This window comes from Xenopus laevis, chromosome 5L (assembly GCF_017654675.1).
Source record: "Xenopus laevis strain J_2021 chromosome 5L, Xenopus_laevis_v10.1, whole genome shotgun sequence".
NCBI classification, from domain to species: Eukaryota; Metazoa; Chordata; class Amphibia; order Anura; family Pipidae; genus Xenopus; species Xenopus laevis.
In genome coordinates, this window is record NC_054379.1 from 30,519,854 (window position 1) to 30,536,999 (window position 17,146).

Below are 17,146 nucleotides of genomic sequence, written 5' to 3' on the forward strand. Positions count from 1 at the left end.
TTTCGAGAAAAGATGGCAACCCTACCTGGAGCACTGAGAATTTCAGCACATGGTAGCAGGAGTGTAACTACAGAGAAAACAGGGGGGCCAGGAGGTATAGTGGCCCCACAATGCCCTAACTCATATAAAATTTCAATGAATATTGGTGAAACACGTAAATCTCTAGACATTTTGGGGATCTGAAAATAAACTGCCTCTAAAGGAGGTCGTTTTGAACACTCTTAGCATTGTCAGAAGGAACAGCCTGGATTAGCTCTACATAGAACAGATAGGCATAGGTAACACATGGAACACTGAGAGAACAGGCTGAGGCTGCTTCAAATTTAGGGGCAGATTTATCAAAGGTCGAGGTGAATTTTCGAATGAAAAAAATTTGAATTCCGAGCTATTTTTTGTGTACTTCGACTAGGGAATAGTCCAACTACGATTCGAATTTGAAAAAAATAGTAACAGAACACACATTTTTCAGGTTTTTGGCATTCAGACTTTAATTACTAACCCCCCTAAGTCTGTATTTAATGAGTTCATTTTCTTTTCTTTAGTTTTTGTGTTTTAGTTCACTATTTGTTTTTTAGCTGTAGTGTACTTTGTATATTTTTTATCTGCAAACCTTTTGCCAACCACAAGATGTCAGTACATCACAAATAGTAGGTTTTCAGAACTTCTTCGCCATGTACATGTAAATTATTGCAAAGCATCGCAGGCAAAGATACAGATCCGCTGACCATTCATTTAACTATGTGACACTTTCTGTGGTCTGATTACCCACTGAAACCTGCTGAAATGTAAAATGAAAGATTACATAAAGCACCGATGTAGCTCAAATGATAACATTTATAGTGCATTCCGGGTCCTCGCCCAGTGGAGGGTTTATGGAATTACTTCAAGTCCTCTTAGACTAGGAAAAAGATAGTGGTTAAACCTCAGAAAGTCCATAATATGCCATGGGTCTTATTTGTACAGATGGCATTGGGATCTCAAGGCCAAATAGTCCAGAAACTGTTGTTTTTATGTCACTAGCCTGTCGTTTTGTGTGCCACCTGTGCACATGGTCTGTTGGAGTGAAGACTATTATTAGCATTAATACCAATAACCCCAACCTGAGGATAATTATGCAAAATAAATCACCTCACTTTTCTGGTATATTTACATATGCATTGTTCTCTATTTAGGCCATTCCGAAATCAATATATCATTAACCATATATTATAGGGTACATAGAAACTAAAGTGCCATGGATAGCGATTTATTCCATTGGATCTCACAACCTGGAATTCAATGTAATGGGATTGAATTCCCATTCATTTTATGTGTAAGGAGTTGGGTGATAAGAGGGATGGAATTTACATTGTTTTCAAAGGTAAGTTATTTACCTAAAGTATTGTATCCAACCTTTTACTGTAAGATACCTTAATAAGCTCTGTTACAGGCAGTTGCCAGCAAAAGTGGCATCATTAATAGAATATACCTGTGTACAATTAAACTGTGACATTTTCTCAGAATACACACTAATTATGTCCAGAAAAAAGGTCTGGAGAAGCACCAATCAGAGTTGGGTTATAAAAAAATAACCCATACTTGGAACATCCCCCAGAGCACTGTTGTTTCATTTAAAAAATGGAAAGATTATTTTACAACAGTGACTCTGTCTAACGAAGACCATACACAGCCAGGTAAGGAGGTCAGTAGTCAGTAAAGCAACCAGGTCAATAGTACCTCTGAAGGAGCTGGAGAAACAGCCCATAGGACAGGTGAAAGCGGGACACTTCACAAAACTTTAATTTAGGGATGAAAGCCATTTCTGAGAAAAAAAACATATCAAAGCATGTTTGGAGATTGTTAAAAATGATGTGGGAGATACAGCAAACTTTGAAAATGGTTCTCTAAGATGTGTCTCTCTTTGATGAGATCAAAACTGAACCTTTTGGCTTTTAAAATGTTAAGGGGGTTATTTATCAAAGGTCAAGTTGTTTTTTCCATGATAAATTTTAGTTTTTGAAGGTATGGTCAAAAATAGGTTTTTCGAGTTAAAAAAAAACTAGAAATTTTCTAGATGGAAATAGCTGGAATCCAACATTTAAAGGTGTTAATAGCCTTCATGATGTTGGAGTTTTTTTTGGTGGGTTTTGCTCGAAAACTCGATCAATTTGGGTGATTCCAGTTTTTTCCCAACGAAAATGCAATCAATTAGAATTTTCAGGGTTCTCAACTCAAATTTACAGATTCTGTTTTTTTTCGTTAAATTAGAAAGCATTCGAGTTGTGAGTTCATTCAAGTTCTAAAAAAGCTCACAAAGCTCTAAAATCAATAAATTACCCCCTATGTGTGGCAAGTCAACTCTGAGAAAACTATCCCCATGATAAAGTATGATGGTGGTAGTGGCACTATGTGCCATCATGTAATGGGGGGCTTTTTCATTGGAAGGAACTGACAAGAAAGATGAATAAAGACAAATACTGAACATTTCTAGAGAAACAACAAAGTTTCACCTTCCAGCAAGACAATGACCCTGACCACACAGCCAAAGCTATACTTCACCTCAATATAATTGAGAATCTACAGCAAGTCTTAAAAATTGATCTTCCCCAGCTGTCCCCATCCAATCTAACAGGTTGATGGTTAATTCATTAATAAAAAAATGGTCAAATATTGCAGGGTCCAGGTGAACATGGCTGGTACTTCCCTCAAAAGATTCACAGCTGTAATTGCAGCCAAATGTGGTTCTACCAAGTGTCGACTCAGGGTGGTAGATACTTTTGCAACCAACAAATGCCTGCGTTCTGTTTAATTAGCTTTTGTGTCACAATCTTCAAAATGTTAAGTATGTTCTGTAAATCAAATGTCAAAAAATCCCAGTTTATATATTTTAATTCAAGTTTGTATCAAACCACCATCTGTCCACCAAAATAAAAACCATCAGAGTTACTTCTAGTTCCCTTGTTTGGGTACACTACTTGCAGAACTTCAAATGATAATTAATACTAAGCAGCCCACTCCATTTCTTCACATTTAGATGCCCATGAAAGTAGCTGGGATCAACTCATCTTATAAGAACACTGTCTTGAATTGAGCAGAGAAAATTGAACATAGGTCCCTAGAAACTATCTACTAAACAGAAGGGCTGGTTAATCTCAACTACCATGAAATGCACTTCTACATACACATATTGCAACTCAACTCACACTCAAAATGTTGTTTGATTTACTCGCCCTGGTTATTACCCTTTTAACAAAGGTCATGTCTGTATGAAAGGAGTTTAGCTTTACTTATGATTACTATAGAACTGTTGAATACTTTCTTAATATAGCTTTTTTTAATTAGTTACATGTTCCAATTAATTTTATATGCACTGCTCCAAGCACAGCCTGTCCTGTAGTGTGCCCTAAATGGGAGGCCCTGTGGAGCCCTTTGGCCTATTTTCTGGGAAAGCCAATGCAACAGATGACAGTATGTAAATCTCATCTAATTAAAATAGACGTTGCAGGTAGTGGAATTCATTACTGGAAGATAAGTGTATTGTTATTGTGGGACCACTTCCCAGAAGGTTCATTTTAGGCCAAAGTCATAACATCTTCAGCTTGAAACCGTTTCCAAGAGAGTGAAACTATTTAGTATTAATAATATAACTTTCTAGTGTGATTAATATGAAACACTTGTGGCAAGCATCCTTTCATTGCATTATCCACCCATCAGTCCATATAAAACTTACAGTATGTTTTCTATTCTATTCTAAGGGGATTTCATCCAAGTAATAAAAAAATAAACTTTTGCCTAATTACATGTAGTCTGTTGCAATTGTGCCCAGTGAAGAAAATGTATGCAAGTGTGGGAGCACATCTTTTTGAATTGGGAACAAGTTGCGGTCACATTTGTCAAAATGGGGATGGGCTGCATATGGCTTCGATTGCACTCTGCATGGACCCCTTGTCTGGCTTGAGAGCAAAGCAATCAGGTTGGCCCAACTTACTCCAAACAAAATTGACTTCCCCAAACCAGGGTGACATAAAATTGTTGTACCCTAAAGAATCCTACAGCATTGGGCCTGTTGCAACTGACTTTAGTCCATCTTATATATATGTATGGAGTCATGGCCGTATCTTCACTTGTGTAGATACCCAGTGCAAATCATTGAGTAGCAGTTATTTTTGGACCCTTGACCTTTTATGCTTTACTGCAAAATTCATAATTAAACCGAGCAAAACATTAATAAATGGTTCATCATACATTTATACAGGGAATTAATTTTATTTGGTTGTCCCAGATATGAACATGCTACCTGCGGTCCTGCAGCCATTCAGGCAACAATCAAGGCAGTGAGCAAAAGTGCAAGAAAAGGCTAACTGCACTTGTGTTTTAAAACTTTGCGCACTGCATTCACTGACATAATGCGAAAAAAGACGGTTGCAAGGGGATATGATTATACTTTTGCAGTATAATACCTTATAATACATAATAATACAGTTTAATACATTATAATACAGTATAGTACATTAGAGGACAATATAGACAAATAGCAGGGGACCTTTTTACCCATAAAGAGGATCACCACACCAGAGGTCACCCCTTCAGACTAGAAGAAAAGAACTTTCATTTGAAGCAACGTTGGGGGTTCTTCACAGTCAGGACAGTGAGGTTGTGGAATGCACTGCCGGGTGATGTTGTGATGCTGATTCAGTTAATGCCTTTAAGAGTGGCTAAAAAAAAGAGTTCTTGGACAGACGTAATAGCAAAGGCTATTGTGATAATAAAAGTTATAGTTAATATAGATATGAGTATATATGATTTATGTGAAGGTACGGAGGGGTCAGTGTGTATGGATTTCATTTGAAGGGGTTGAACTTAATGGGCTTTGGTCTTTTGTTCAACCCAATTTAAGTATGTAACTATGTAAACAACCCCCCTTGTCTTAGTAAAAGCGAAGTTATGAGCTAAATTTTTTACCAGGTTTCACTGTGAGAAAACTCCAAAGACTCCAATGTTTTATGCACTGAAAAAGTTGACACAAAAAAGCCCAACGACTTGAATGTTGTATCGGATACTCACCATCAGGGTGCACAGTAGCACAGTTCATGGTGTTTGCGGTCCATATAAGAGGTGAGAAGGGAATCAAGAATAAAGTGTTAGGACTGTGCTTCTATAATTGAATAACATGAGTTTCAATAAACTATATTGAAAAGTTCATGTTGATACAAGGTTTGTCAGAATGATCCTCAGGTTTGCTCTTGACCTATGTTACGTGGCTTTGGGCAATGATCCTACAGTCAGATATTCTTGGGGCAAAGTAACAAGGAGATTGATGAGAAGCACATTAAGATATGATTAGATAGTTGGGTCTTGATCTACAATTCAAGTTGACTTGAATTTTGCAACAGCAACCTGTGTTCTACTACTTGTAAAAGTACCAATACCTGTTAAGGTATTGCTGGAGTCACAGAAAACTTTTGGGAAAGAGTGACCTCAGCATGGTGTCCCTATGTAATAAATTAAAACACACACACAAATAAAGTTACAGGAAAAATATTTTACATATGAAAGCACATGATGATTAAAACCAGCCATGCCTTGAAAGATCTTCTTGAGAGGAAAGACACGTTAGCTAATGTTGGCATTCATGCAGTGCCAAATTGGTCTGATCTGAAGAAGAACACATTACATGGTTGGTGGGCATCCAGGAGAGGAGAACATCCACAGTGAAATTCAGTCTTCTTCATATGGAATTTTCAAGTCTGCACAAGCATTACCTAAGTGATCTTTCATGAGTCAGAAACGTGCCATTGTGTAGCCATCAAAATACTCCCCAATTAAACTAATTCCAAAAATGTTCCTGTTTATGTCTGATGGCTCCATCTCATCTGCATTCACCCCTAGGCTGCCCCACTGCTCTACAATAATACAATATCATTTTAAATACACCACTCAACACTAAATAGGTAAATGAATGAAACAAAACAGAAAGAATTAACACATTTACCTATTCAAAGTCAAAATAGAGATAGAGTTATCATTCAGTATGAATCAAACACAAGTGATTCTATCCCAAAACAAAACCAAGGGAGGTTTATGTCTGTGAAGGTTTTCATTCATCGAGGTCATGGTTTATCTAGTAGAAGGAACTGGACTTGTTAAGCAATTAAGATGTTTCACTACTCATCCAAGCAGCTTCTTCAACTGAATGGTATGGAAACTTCTCAGCATTTACATTGCCCAATTTTGATTGGATTATTGGACTTCCCATACTGAGGACTTCCCATACGAGTCTGCTGCTCAGATGAGTAGTGAAACGTCTTCAATAATTATTCCAGTTGCAAGCCATAAGCCGAGAGTGTCTTTCCCACAACTGTCAAGTAAGATAGGTACACAAAGAAAATGCCCTAATGCCAACCATTCCATTTACTTTAAACCTGAACTGGATTCCACCAAAGTATTAAGCACCTTGTTCCATAAAACAAAATTACCATCATAATTTGAATGATTCCTTTCAATCAGAAAACATCACCATTTAAGTTTCCACTCAAATTTATTTCCAGATAACCCCAAACCTCCACCTGATCACATTTTAAACTAACATAGGAATTTCTCCTTCTAGGAGCTGATAAGGAAACTCAACTTTTCAGCTTTCTGTCCCACTGAAAACTAGCTAGCTATTGCAACCCCAGACCCTTCTTCGAGCTGAATTATCCATCATACATTGAACAAAATCTTCTACTCATACCATATTTTTATACTTAATAGTTTCTTAAAGACTGTTAAAGATAAACACAAAACTATTTGGCGAGCAGATCTGAAAATTGAAAAAGAATGTAATGCTGCCTTTGCCTTTCTATTTATAATGACAACATCTGGCAAGTTTCTGGAATATAGTATATAAGTCATGTACAGATGTACAATTCAGACCGGCCAGTATATTTCCTGACATCAGCACAAATGATAACCAAGAAATTGTGCCTCCACTGGATAACTCTTCCATGTCTGTTGAGGCTGCTGTTGTATGGAACCAAACAATGCACATTTAAACATCAGACTAGCAATAGCCAGGAACTGGAAAACAACATTTATGTTATAATGGAGTTCATGCAACACACAAATAATTACACCCTCATAAAATCTGAATAAACCTGGCTACCTTGCCATGAACTGTATACACTACAGATTTGAGACCTATTATGCCAATGCTTGGGATTTGGAGTTTGCTGGATAAGATCTCTATTATTTGGGTATCCATAATTTGGGTCTTCATACTTTAAACATTAAATAAACCAAATAGGATTGTTTTGCCTCCAATAAGGATTAATTATAACTTTGTTAGGATTAAGTACAAGGTAAAGTTGTATTATTACAGAGAAAAGGGATATCATTTTTACAATTTTGAATTATTTTATTAAAATGGGATCTATGGGACATGGCATTCCCATAATTCAGAACTTTCAGGATAATGGGTTTCCAGATACCCATGCCTATGGTTTCCCATACATGTATAACATTTATAGAATGTCCCCAATCGCTGTGAACTAAGGCCCTCTCACAGCAATATTCCCATATGCGAATGTGTATTTTTCACATGGATCTTAAATGATAACTAGATCTCCTATAACTGGAACCATGCAGTGAACCAGTTATAACTGGCTTTACTACCTTACAAGTGCATTGTTCTCTGGTATCTCAACTGTCCTTTGTAATTGTATCCTGTATGAAAAATGTGTTTTAAAATTAAAAGAAAAAAATGTGAAAATGCAAAGTCCAATGGCTTATCATAATATACTGTAACAGCACATCCTGTGGTTTAAAACCAATCCACTTTACAAAATTAAAGTAATTGCTGGTTTATCACACACAATGTTCTCTCTTACTTTTACTAATAGATCATTCCACCATCCACTGGAGAAAACCTGCACAAGCTCATCTCTGTAGTCCCCTTACCAAACTGAACACATATCAGATGCATATTGGACTTCATTAAGGGTATGAAACTGTCTAAACTTTCTCCTTCCTTGTGAACAGTGCCTTGTGTGCAAAGTTCTCCTACAGTGATTAGAAAGTATGGGTTTTTTTCCAAACTGAGTACTGAAATATAATATGCAAAAGAGAAATGTTTGTCCTAAATTTATGTCCTTATATAATTGAGCTCAATTGTTCATATTGATTGATAATGACTCTCATTCCTCAACTGCCCCCAAACACTAATAGCTCCCCATCTTCTCTATAGAGCAAGCAGTGTTTCTACAAAGCTATTGGCTTCTGGATTCCTAGCAGAAGATTTCTGCTGACATTTGCTCTGGTTTTGATCTTGGGAACTTTTATCAGTGTTGAATAAATTGAGTGAATAAAATGTTTATATTGTGCTGTGACAATGACAGAAAGACAGTAAGAGAGGAAAACACAGTTTCTGGTCTTTGACCAATAGGCTGTAGGGAATGTCACAGTGGTAATCTGTGGTCTTGAGCACTTTATAAGGAATTTATAGGGGTCATTTACAACACATTTGCAGTGTACAAAGTGCAAATTTAACTGCAGTTCCTGTCTTTTTACCCAAAATTCACCATTTTTTCCCATAATTCAAAGTCATCATGGTCACTAGAGGGAGTTGTGCCTGAAGGCGCTGTGGTCAGTGCTACAAAACTGACCTGCTTTGTCGTAAACCAGACGCAATTGTGTTGTAAATTTTCAGCCCAGTTAGTAATTTTTGAAAGTCGACATCTAAAAAGACTGATACTTTAGGCACAAGTCTGCAATGTTACTGCAGAGCTACTGCCACCTTTGGAGGTATTATTTTTACTATAGTGCTACTATTTGCAAGAAAAGTGTTCTTTAGTATAATTGCACAACAATAATCAAATGAGCTATACATACACATAAGAAAAACTTTCTCTTGATTGACAGTGAAAATCTGCTGCTTGTCTTTCAACCAGGTGTCTGCACTTAATTTGTATTTATTTTTAACTTAATTTAACTTTATTTAATCAAGTGATAGCATATTATAATGGATTTCAAATTATCACCCTGATGAACAGTATATCCCTGCCCATATCTTCCTAAAGACCAGCTGTTATAAATAAATAATACTAATGATATATGGCTCATTTACTATACTACACAAATGCAGTGGGCACCAAAGCATTTTTTTTACTCACAATTCACAATTTCTTGCTTCAGGACTTGTGGGTTGGGAAGGGGGCAGGAGGCCCCTGAAACCTTTGATTTTGTACTCCACAGAAATAAATATTTGGAGGTACCCCCGTGTAGTCCGCATCAAGTTGTAAGAGTGCAACTTTTTTTCTACTTTTGCTTCATACTACCTTCACACAGAGTCACGTGACTCGGGCAAAGTTTGCACCGACCGGAACATTGCAGGAAGTGCTTCGTAGAAAACTGTGAGTGTATCAAACCTATTTACTTTGGCCATATCTTCCTAAAGACCAGCTATTATAAACAAATACTGTGATACTAATGATATATGTCTCATTTACTATACTATAGGATTAATAATGAGTGGAGGGCACACCAAAACTTTCAAAAAGTAGTAAGAGGTGCAGGAACAAATGTTACCCCTACTGTAGGTAACCTATACCAATAAATTTTATCTACATGTTTGCACACTCAAAACAAATACAATTTAGAGAGAGAGTGGTTCGAAAAAATTGTTTTTACTTTTATGCAAAGAAAAGCATTTTACATGAACAACGCCATACAACACATGGCATAATTTATACAATGTTAAAAATAGCATAGAATATCAACCACCCATTAATTGTACATAGCAAGCAAGATATCAGCAAGGAGCGGATACACCTACCAGAAAAATGAGAATGGCCCCAACGTTTCGGCACCAAGGCCTTTGTCAAGGGGATTCTGATACTTACCGAGTTTGGTAGAGGTATAAATACCCTATTCAATCACTAACTGGGTGCTTCGTTCGCGCGCTTCCTATACTTCCGGGTATGTGACGTCACTTCCGCCTACGTCACTTCCGCCGATGAATCATCTGACTTGATGACGTGGCGCTATATTCGCATTGATACTGCGCGCATTCAAACAGGAAGCATGCGCATCTGTTTACCTCGTTGCTAAGCAACTACTGCTGCATGTAACGCTATTGTTTACACCATCCCAAACAGATGCTTACACAATACACATACACAATACTTTGGGTCGCTGTATTATGGTATCTATTTGGGATGGTGTAAACAATAGCGTTACATGCAGCAGTAGTTGCTTAGCAACGAGGTAAACAGATGAGCATGCTTCCTGTTTGAATGCGCGCAGTATCAATGCGAATATAGCGCCACGTCACCAAGTCAGATGATTCATCGGCGGAAGTGACGTAGGCGGAAGTGACGTATGCGGAAGTGACGTCACATACCCGGAAATATAGGAAGCGCGCGAACGAAGCGCCCAGTTAGTGATTGAATAGGGTATTTATACCTCTACCAAACTCGGTAAGCATCAGAATCCCCTTGACAAAGGCCTTGGTGTCGAAACGTTGGGGCCATTCTCATTTTTCTGGTAGGTGTATCCGCTCCTTGCTGATATCTTGCTTGCTATGTACAATTAATGGGTGGTTGATATTCTATGCTATTTTTAACATTGTATAAATTATGCCATGTGTTGTATGGCGTTTATGCTTTTCTTTGCATAAAAGTAAAAACTATTTTTTCGAACCACTCTCTCTCTAAATTGTATTTGTTTTGAGTGTGCAAACATGTAGATAAAATTCATTTACTATACTACACAAATGCAGTGGGCACCAAAGCATGTTATTACTCACAATTCACAATTTCTTGCTTCAGATTTGTGATTGATGCTTCTTGATCCTGATGTATCCACGATGGTGATAAAGTTTCAGCCATACAGTGAATCAGGAACAAGTCTTCTCAGGATCTATGTAGCTTTCAGATGCATGGTGTGCAATACAGATACCTTGATGAGGTAGCACCTGTGCCAGCACCATGCAAAGTTAGCTCTGGAATGACAGAATGTTCAGGCAGGAGGAAATAAAAGGGTTCAAAGCCTGATCCTGATCAGACTGGCCAACCAAAGGATCTCCATGTGGACCATACCTTTGTGGATAAATCCCATCAGCCCTTCCTTATTTCTACAATTGGACTATATAAAAACCTATACCATTTGGCACTATCTAATTACTGTAAGAGTGAACACAGGGTGTCAGAATCTCTGGAGACCAAGTCCATCATCAGTCAAGGAAACTTTTACAAGTGGAAATCATTGCTGTCTACATTCATCTGCATAATCTCCTTCAGAGACTACAGGCAGTTTTATTAACCAGCAGTGTAGGCTAATTCTCCCCCTTTAGATGTGCAAGTGGTCCTAAGCTATTCTAATGCCCTTCCATGTGAAGGACCACTGAAGATTTAAACATAGGAAAGAGGACATATCAAACAACCTAAAGTCTATAACCAGTGGCATAAACTGGTTATATGCTTTAAGAGCCCCATAGCTTTAAAATTATCAATACTTTCCCCACCCACCATCAGCCAGAGTCTATTTCCTATTATTGCACCCATCAGATACAATAATCACAAATAGAGAATAGTTATGTTGACCAAGTCCCCTTGAAGTCACATATAGAATCACACAAATTGCTTCTGCAACCCTGATAGCACATTGCATGTTCTCTGGAAAACAAGAGTCTTGATGCCAGAAACGATCATTTAATTCCAAGTACTGAACTATTATTACCATATTGCAAATGCCTCCTCATCCTGTTCAGAGTTTGACATACAGTTTAATTTTCAACTCCCACATCCTTAACTCTTTTGTCTCCTTTTCTCTCCGGCGCTGTCAGCTAGTTCCTGTGATTAGAGCTTCACCGGCAGTGGATCAAGCCGGGAAATTCAGCTTAAATCCCAACCGGATGCCTCGTGGAAAGGCATTATGTGCAACGTGGTCTCTGGATAATTAATGAATGGCATATGGTGCTACAAGTGTGTTTAAAAAAAATAAAAAGACCAATTTATGCCGCTATGCAGGTATTAAAATCTATATTTAGGCATTTCCATGAAAATGGGGGGGGGGAGATAACACCCACAAGTTTACTCATTGTCATCCTAGGGTGGACAGGGAGTTAGTCACAGAGTACAATTTGTTCTAATCGCTGCCGTTACACTTATCTAAACATTATGTGGAATAAGCTCAGGGACTGAGTCACAGTGAGTGGGTTTGTAATCAAACGCTGTGTAGCTGCAGCATTGAAAACATGTTGTTAGGGTCCTAAGTAATGTGCCTACACCATACTGAATAGAGAGAAAGAGGAATGCAAAAAAAATCGTTTTTTCCATATAAACACAACGATTCATAAAAATAAAAGCAAGATCATCCTCTAACCTACACAATCACACGGGACGCTGCCATTTATTTCTTTTCATTATTTCCATCCTGCCTTTGTGTTTATTTTTAGTATTCAAAACAGGTCACGTAGATTGGTGTTTAGATATGAGGAATTTAAACTGAAATGACTGCACCTCGTTTTATTTTGCAAGAGCAGGCATGGGCAATAATAATGTGCTTGTCTAGCACAAAGGCCTTGTATGTTACCTGTAGCAAAAACTCACATTTTTTGTAATCCAATCCCATTGTAAAACTTTTGTACACATTGTAACCAAATGAAAATGACCCTACTGCTACAATACGGTTCACTTTTTTTGGAAACTTTTGGACTCTGCATTTTATACTGTTAAAGGACCAGTAACATAAAAAAATTAAATTGTTTTTAAGTAATAAAAAAATAATGCAATGTTGCCCTGCACTGGTACAACTGGTGTGTTTGCTTTCGAAACACTACTATTGTTTATATAAATAAGCTGCTGTGTATCAATGGAGGCAGCCATTCAAAGGAGAAAGGGCTCAAGTTACAAAGCAGATAGCAGATAAGCTCTGTAGAACATAATGTTATCTGTTATCCATTATTTATCCTGTGCCATATAGCCTTTTTTCAATTTCCACCATTGCTACTCAGCAGCTTGTTTATATGAGCTATAGTAGCGTTTCTGAAGCAAACAGATCAGTTTTACCAGTGCAGGGCAACACTACATGATATTTTCTTTACTTTAAAGCACTTTCATTTTTTGGTGTTACTGTTCCTTTAAGATGCACACAGGCAAAAAGATAGGGCACACTTTGACACTCCCAGCATACCCCAACAGTCTGTTCTATTTTCTGGCTATTGATTTGGATCCCAAATGTATCGACCAGTGTTTTGAGTCCAGGCCAAGATTGCCAATCTAGAGATTCTGGCAAATGCCAAAGGGCTGTTATAAGATGCCACAGTCACTATTCCGTGAGCCAATAGGGGCTGCTTGTGTCTCTGCACCTAAAATGTGATGGTCTAATTTGAATCTCAGACTGGAACTGGATGAACTAATAAATATTTCAATGAGGCTAAACCAACTACTCTCTGCTACAATGCCCTGACATGTGTATGAAGGCTTGGAGTTAGTGATGTGCTAGTCTGAAAAAAATTGACCCGCACCATACCCTAACCCAAGATCTCCAAACCCAAACTTGACCTTCCCATTGCTGGCAGGAACACACCTATAAATAGAGGCTGCTGAAGCCGGCACACAGGCCCGGATTTGTGTCAAGGCCACAAAAGCCTAGGCATAGGGTGGCATGCCACCCAGCCACGCTCTAAGGAGCACTGGGGAGCTGCAACAACCCAGCAAATGTACGAGTGCATGTGGGGGGGCGAGATGGGTGCTCACAAAAGCAGGCACTAGGATCTGGGCGCTTAGGGGCGCCGGAGAAGGAAATCCATGCCTTCTGGCACAGAAAGGTCGTGGGCGGGGAAATTGGAAGGAAGAGCTGAACCCAAACCCAGACCCAGCAATCGTGTTCTGAAATCGGTCTGAACCCGCATGACTCCCTACTTCGGGGGTCAGATTATGCTTGTGCATCAACATTTGAAGAACAGGCTACGTGCGCTGCTCTTTATTCCCTTCCCCTGCCATCATTTGCATATGCGTATTAGGGGATTGATTAGTTTTCGTATTCAGCTAAATCTTTCACAAAGGATTCGGGGGTTTGGCTGAATCCAAAATAGTGGATTCGGTGCATCCCTATAAATAACTCCCTTAATCAAGTGCCCGTGTTGTAACCTGCCAGATATCGCCCTACATTGTAAAACTTAAATATTGTTTCCTTCCGGTCTGAATTCCAAGTGGCGAAAAACAGCAAAAGTTTCATGTAAAGAAAATTCATGTTTATATCAATATTTATTGTAAATATTCACACTGCAGGGACCTTATGATAATACAAAAAGTAACATATATTATCATATTTATGCATAGAAATGAATCAACATGCAGCAGTCAATACAGTATGTAATTAGATGGTAAAAAGTCTACTGAAAGTCAGAGACTAACTTTTTTGTCCAGTGCAGTTAGACGTTTGAAAGTAAACATATCATTGGTTGTTGACTTGCTTACCGAACTGGCTCAGAATTTAACCTATAAACTTTTGATTTACTTTAGCTTTGTATTATCTGATCTGATTACGTATACATACAGCAGAAAAGGTGACAGTTTCATAGACATTCATCTGGCACACATTTATGACTGCTATGTGGAAAGGATGCACCAAATCCAAGTTTTGGGCTACATCTTGGGTCAGACAGATTTTTTTTTTATTTAGCAAAACCAAATCACAATCTAATAAAATGTATAGTCATCTTTAAAGGAACTATTGCGAAAATATAATATAAGCTTCCTCATACTGATTAACGAAACGTTCTAAATACAATCAATTAAAAATTCTGCATTGTTTCTGAAGTTTACATTCACTATTCCTCTCTCAGTATATGTTTCTCTTCATTCTGTCTTCATGCAGCAGTTGGGTGTCAGATAAATGATCCAATATATCTTATAGGGGGGCTTCCTTTCCTAGCAGATGTATGAGAACTCACTTAAATAACTGATTCCAGTACAAACAAAATCTAACAAAATAACTACCTTTTGCACAAATACTGTATGTAGAGAGACAGGGTGTCTGGTGATTTTAACAGAGTGAGCTCAAACACATCTTCTAGGCAAAAGGAGCCCCCCTATAAGGTATATTGGATCTAACGGTCAATGATTATCTGACACCCAACTCCTGCATGAAGACAGAATGAAGAGAAACAGATGCTGAGAGAGGAATAGTGAATATAAACTTTATTTCAGGAATGGTACAGAATGTATAACTGATTATATTTAAAAAGTTTCTTATTTCATTATGATGAAGCTAATATTAAATTTTCATTTTTGCAACAGTTCCCCTTTAAGTTAATATGTCTATGAAGGTTTTCATTCATTCAGGTCATGGTATATCTAGCAAAAGTAAATCTAGATCAACTGGACTTGCTGATTAATCATTGAAGACATTTCACTACTCATCTGAGCAGCTTCTTCAGTACCAGTTAGTTGAACTGAAGAAGTGACTCAGATGAGTAGTGAAATGTCATAAATTATTAATCAGCAAGTCCAGTTGCTCTAGATTTACTTCTACTAGATATCTTTAAGTTAACTTTAGTATGTTATAGAATTTCCTGTTAGCAACTTTTCAAGTGTTCGTCATCTTTAATTTGCCTAGTTTTTAAACTACCGTATTATAATTCTTCTGTAGGCCCTTTCCAACTCTGAAATGGGGGTACAATTGACCCTCTTTAAATTCTAAACTGAAGAGTCACTAAACAAAAACCTAACAACTCAAAAACCACAAAACTTAAAAATGACCCCTAAATGCAACGTCTCATAATGTCACCGAGACTATATGATAATTTGCCCCAATATATTTGAAATGACATGCGTTTAATAAAAAGACTGATTTTACTTCATGTGAGCCTGCCTTTATTGTTGTCAATGTCATGCTAAGAGCATTGCACATAAAGTGCAGATATAAGGAATCAAAACCCACTTAATATAGGCATCCCCAACTCCCTAAATAAGGTATTTCCTGATTAATGAAGGGCAGATACGATTTTTTCTAAATCATTATATTAGTATAACTCTTATATAGCAATATGCCAAAAACTATTGTTAATTCAAGAAACACATCCAATCCTATGAGCCAATTAGACATTTGATTTCATATTTCTAACTCTACTGGTGTTGCTCTATAATACAACATTTGTAGGATTGTCACCTTTTCTGGAATAAAAAATACCAGCTTTACTATATTTATATCTTTTTCCCCCTAACAATAGCATTGGTACCAGCCATTATTTTTACTGGCAAGGCTGTTAAAATACTGGTCAGGTTGCCAAAATAACTACTTTCTCTTAATATTTCTTCTTTAACCAACTCTTACTTACAAGTCAAGATTGGGGATCAGAATATAAGGTCACAATATTTTATTTTGTACAGGTATGGAAACCCTTATGCAAATAAATTATCCATTAAGCTCTGGATTACAGGAAGATTGAGGATGATCATATTTAATATGTGGCTGCTCAACCCAACAGACTTACCCTTTACCCTATATTCAGTCTTATTCTGATTACAGATTTAAGTGTTAGACCTATTGTGCAAAAACTCAGGTGCACACACACACACACACACATATTTCTTTGGTTCATACAGGTAACATTTATCCCTGGAAACAAATCATGTTAATTATTAAAGATAGTAATTCTGTATAAACGAATATAAAGGCATACATATTATCCAACACTGTGAAGCCATGAATGCCCAAGGTGCCAGCCAAGTATCAAAGTCTCTTGTAACTAAATGCCTTCATCGTTCCTTGGCAATTCACTTGTACAAACAACATTTTCCCAGTATTTGTGATTACAGTTCGATGCAGCATAAGATATGAATCATACATATGAATCATCAAAGCGTTCTGCTTATAAACCTCACCGCCACCCAAGTAATTTGATTATTTTCTCATTGTGCCTGCTTATTGATAAAAGCTGTATAAAGCAACTGCAAATAAAAGCAAGAATATTGAACTAACGACTGATTTTCATCATGTGAATGAGTCACTATTGTCTTAAAAACGTACATCCGATTGTGCTACCTGAATGACAATGTTTGGATTTTTTTAAAGCTGAAGTTTGGTTTACCTGCACAAAAAAATTACATTGAAACTATATGCCACCGGCTGGAACTTATATTAATTGTGAAATATCACTTCATAACTGCGTCACATAAAACCC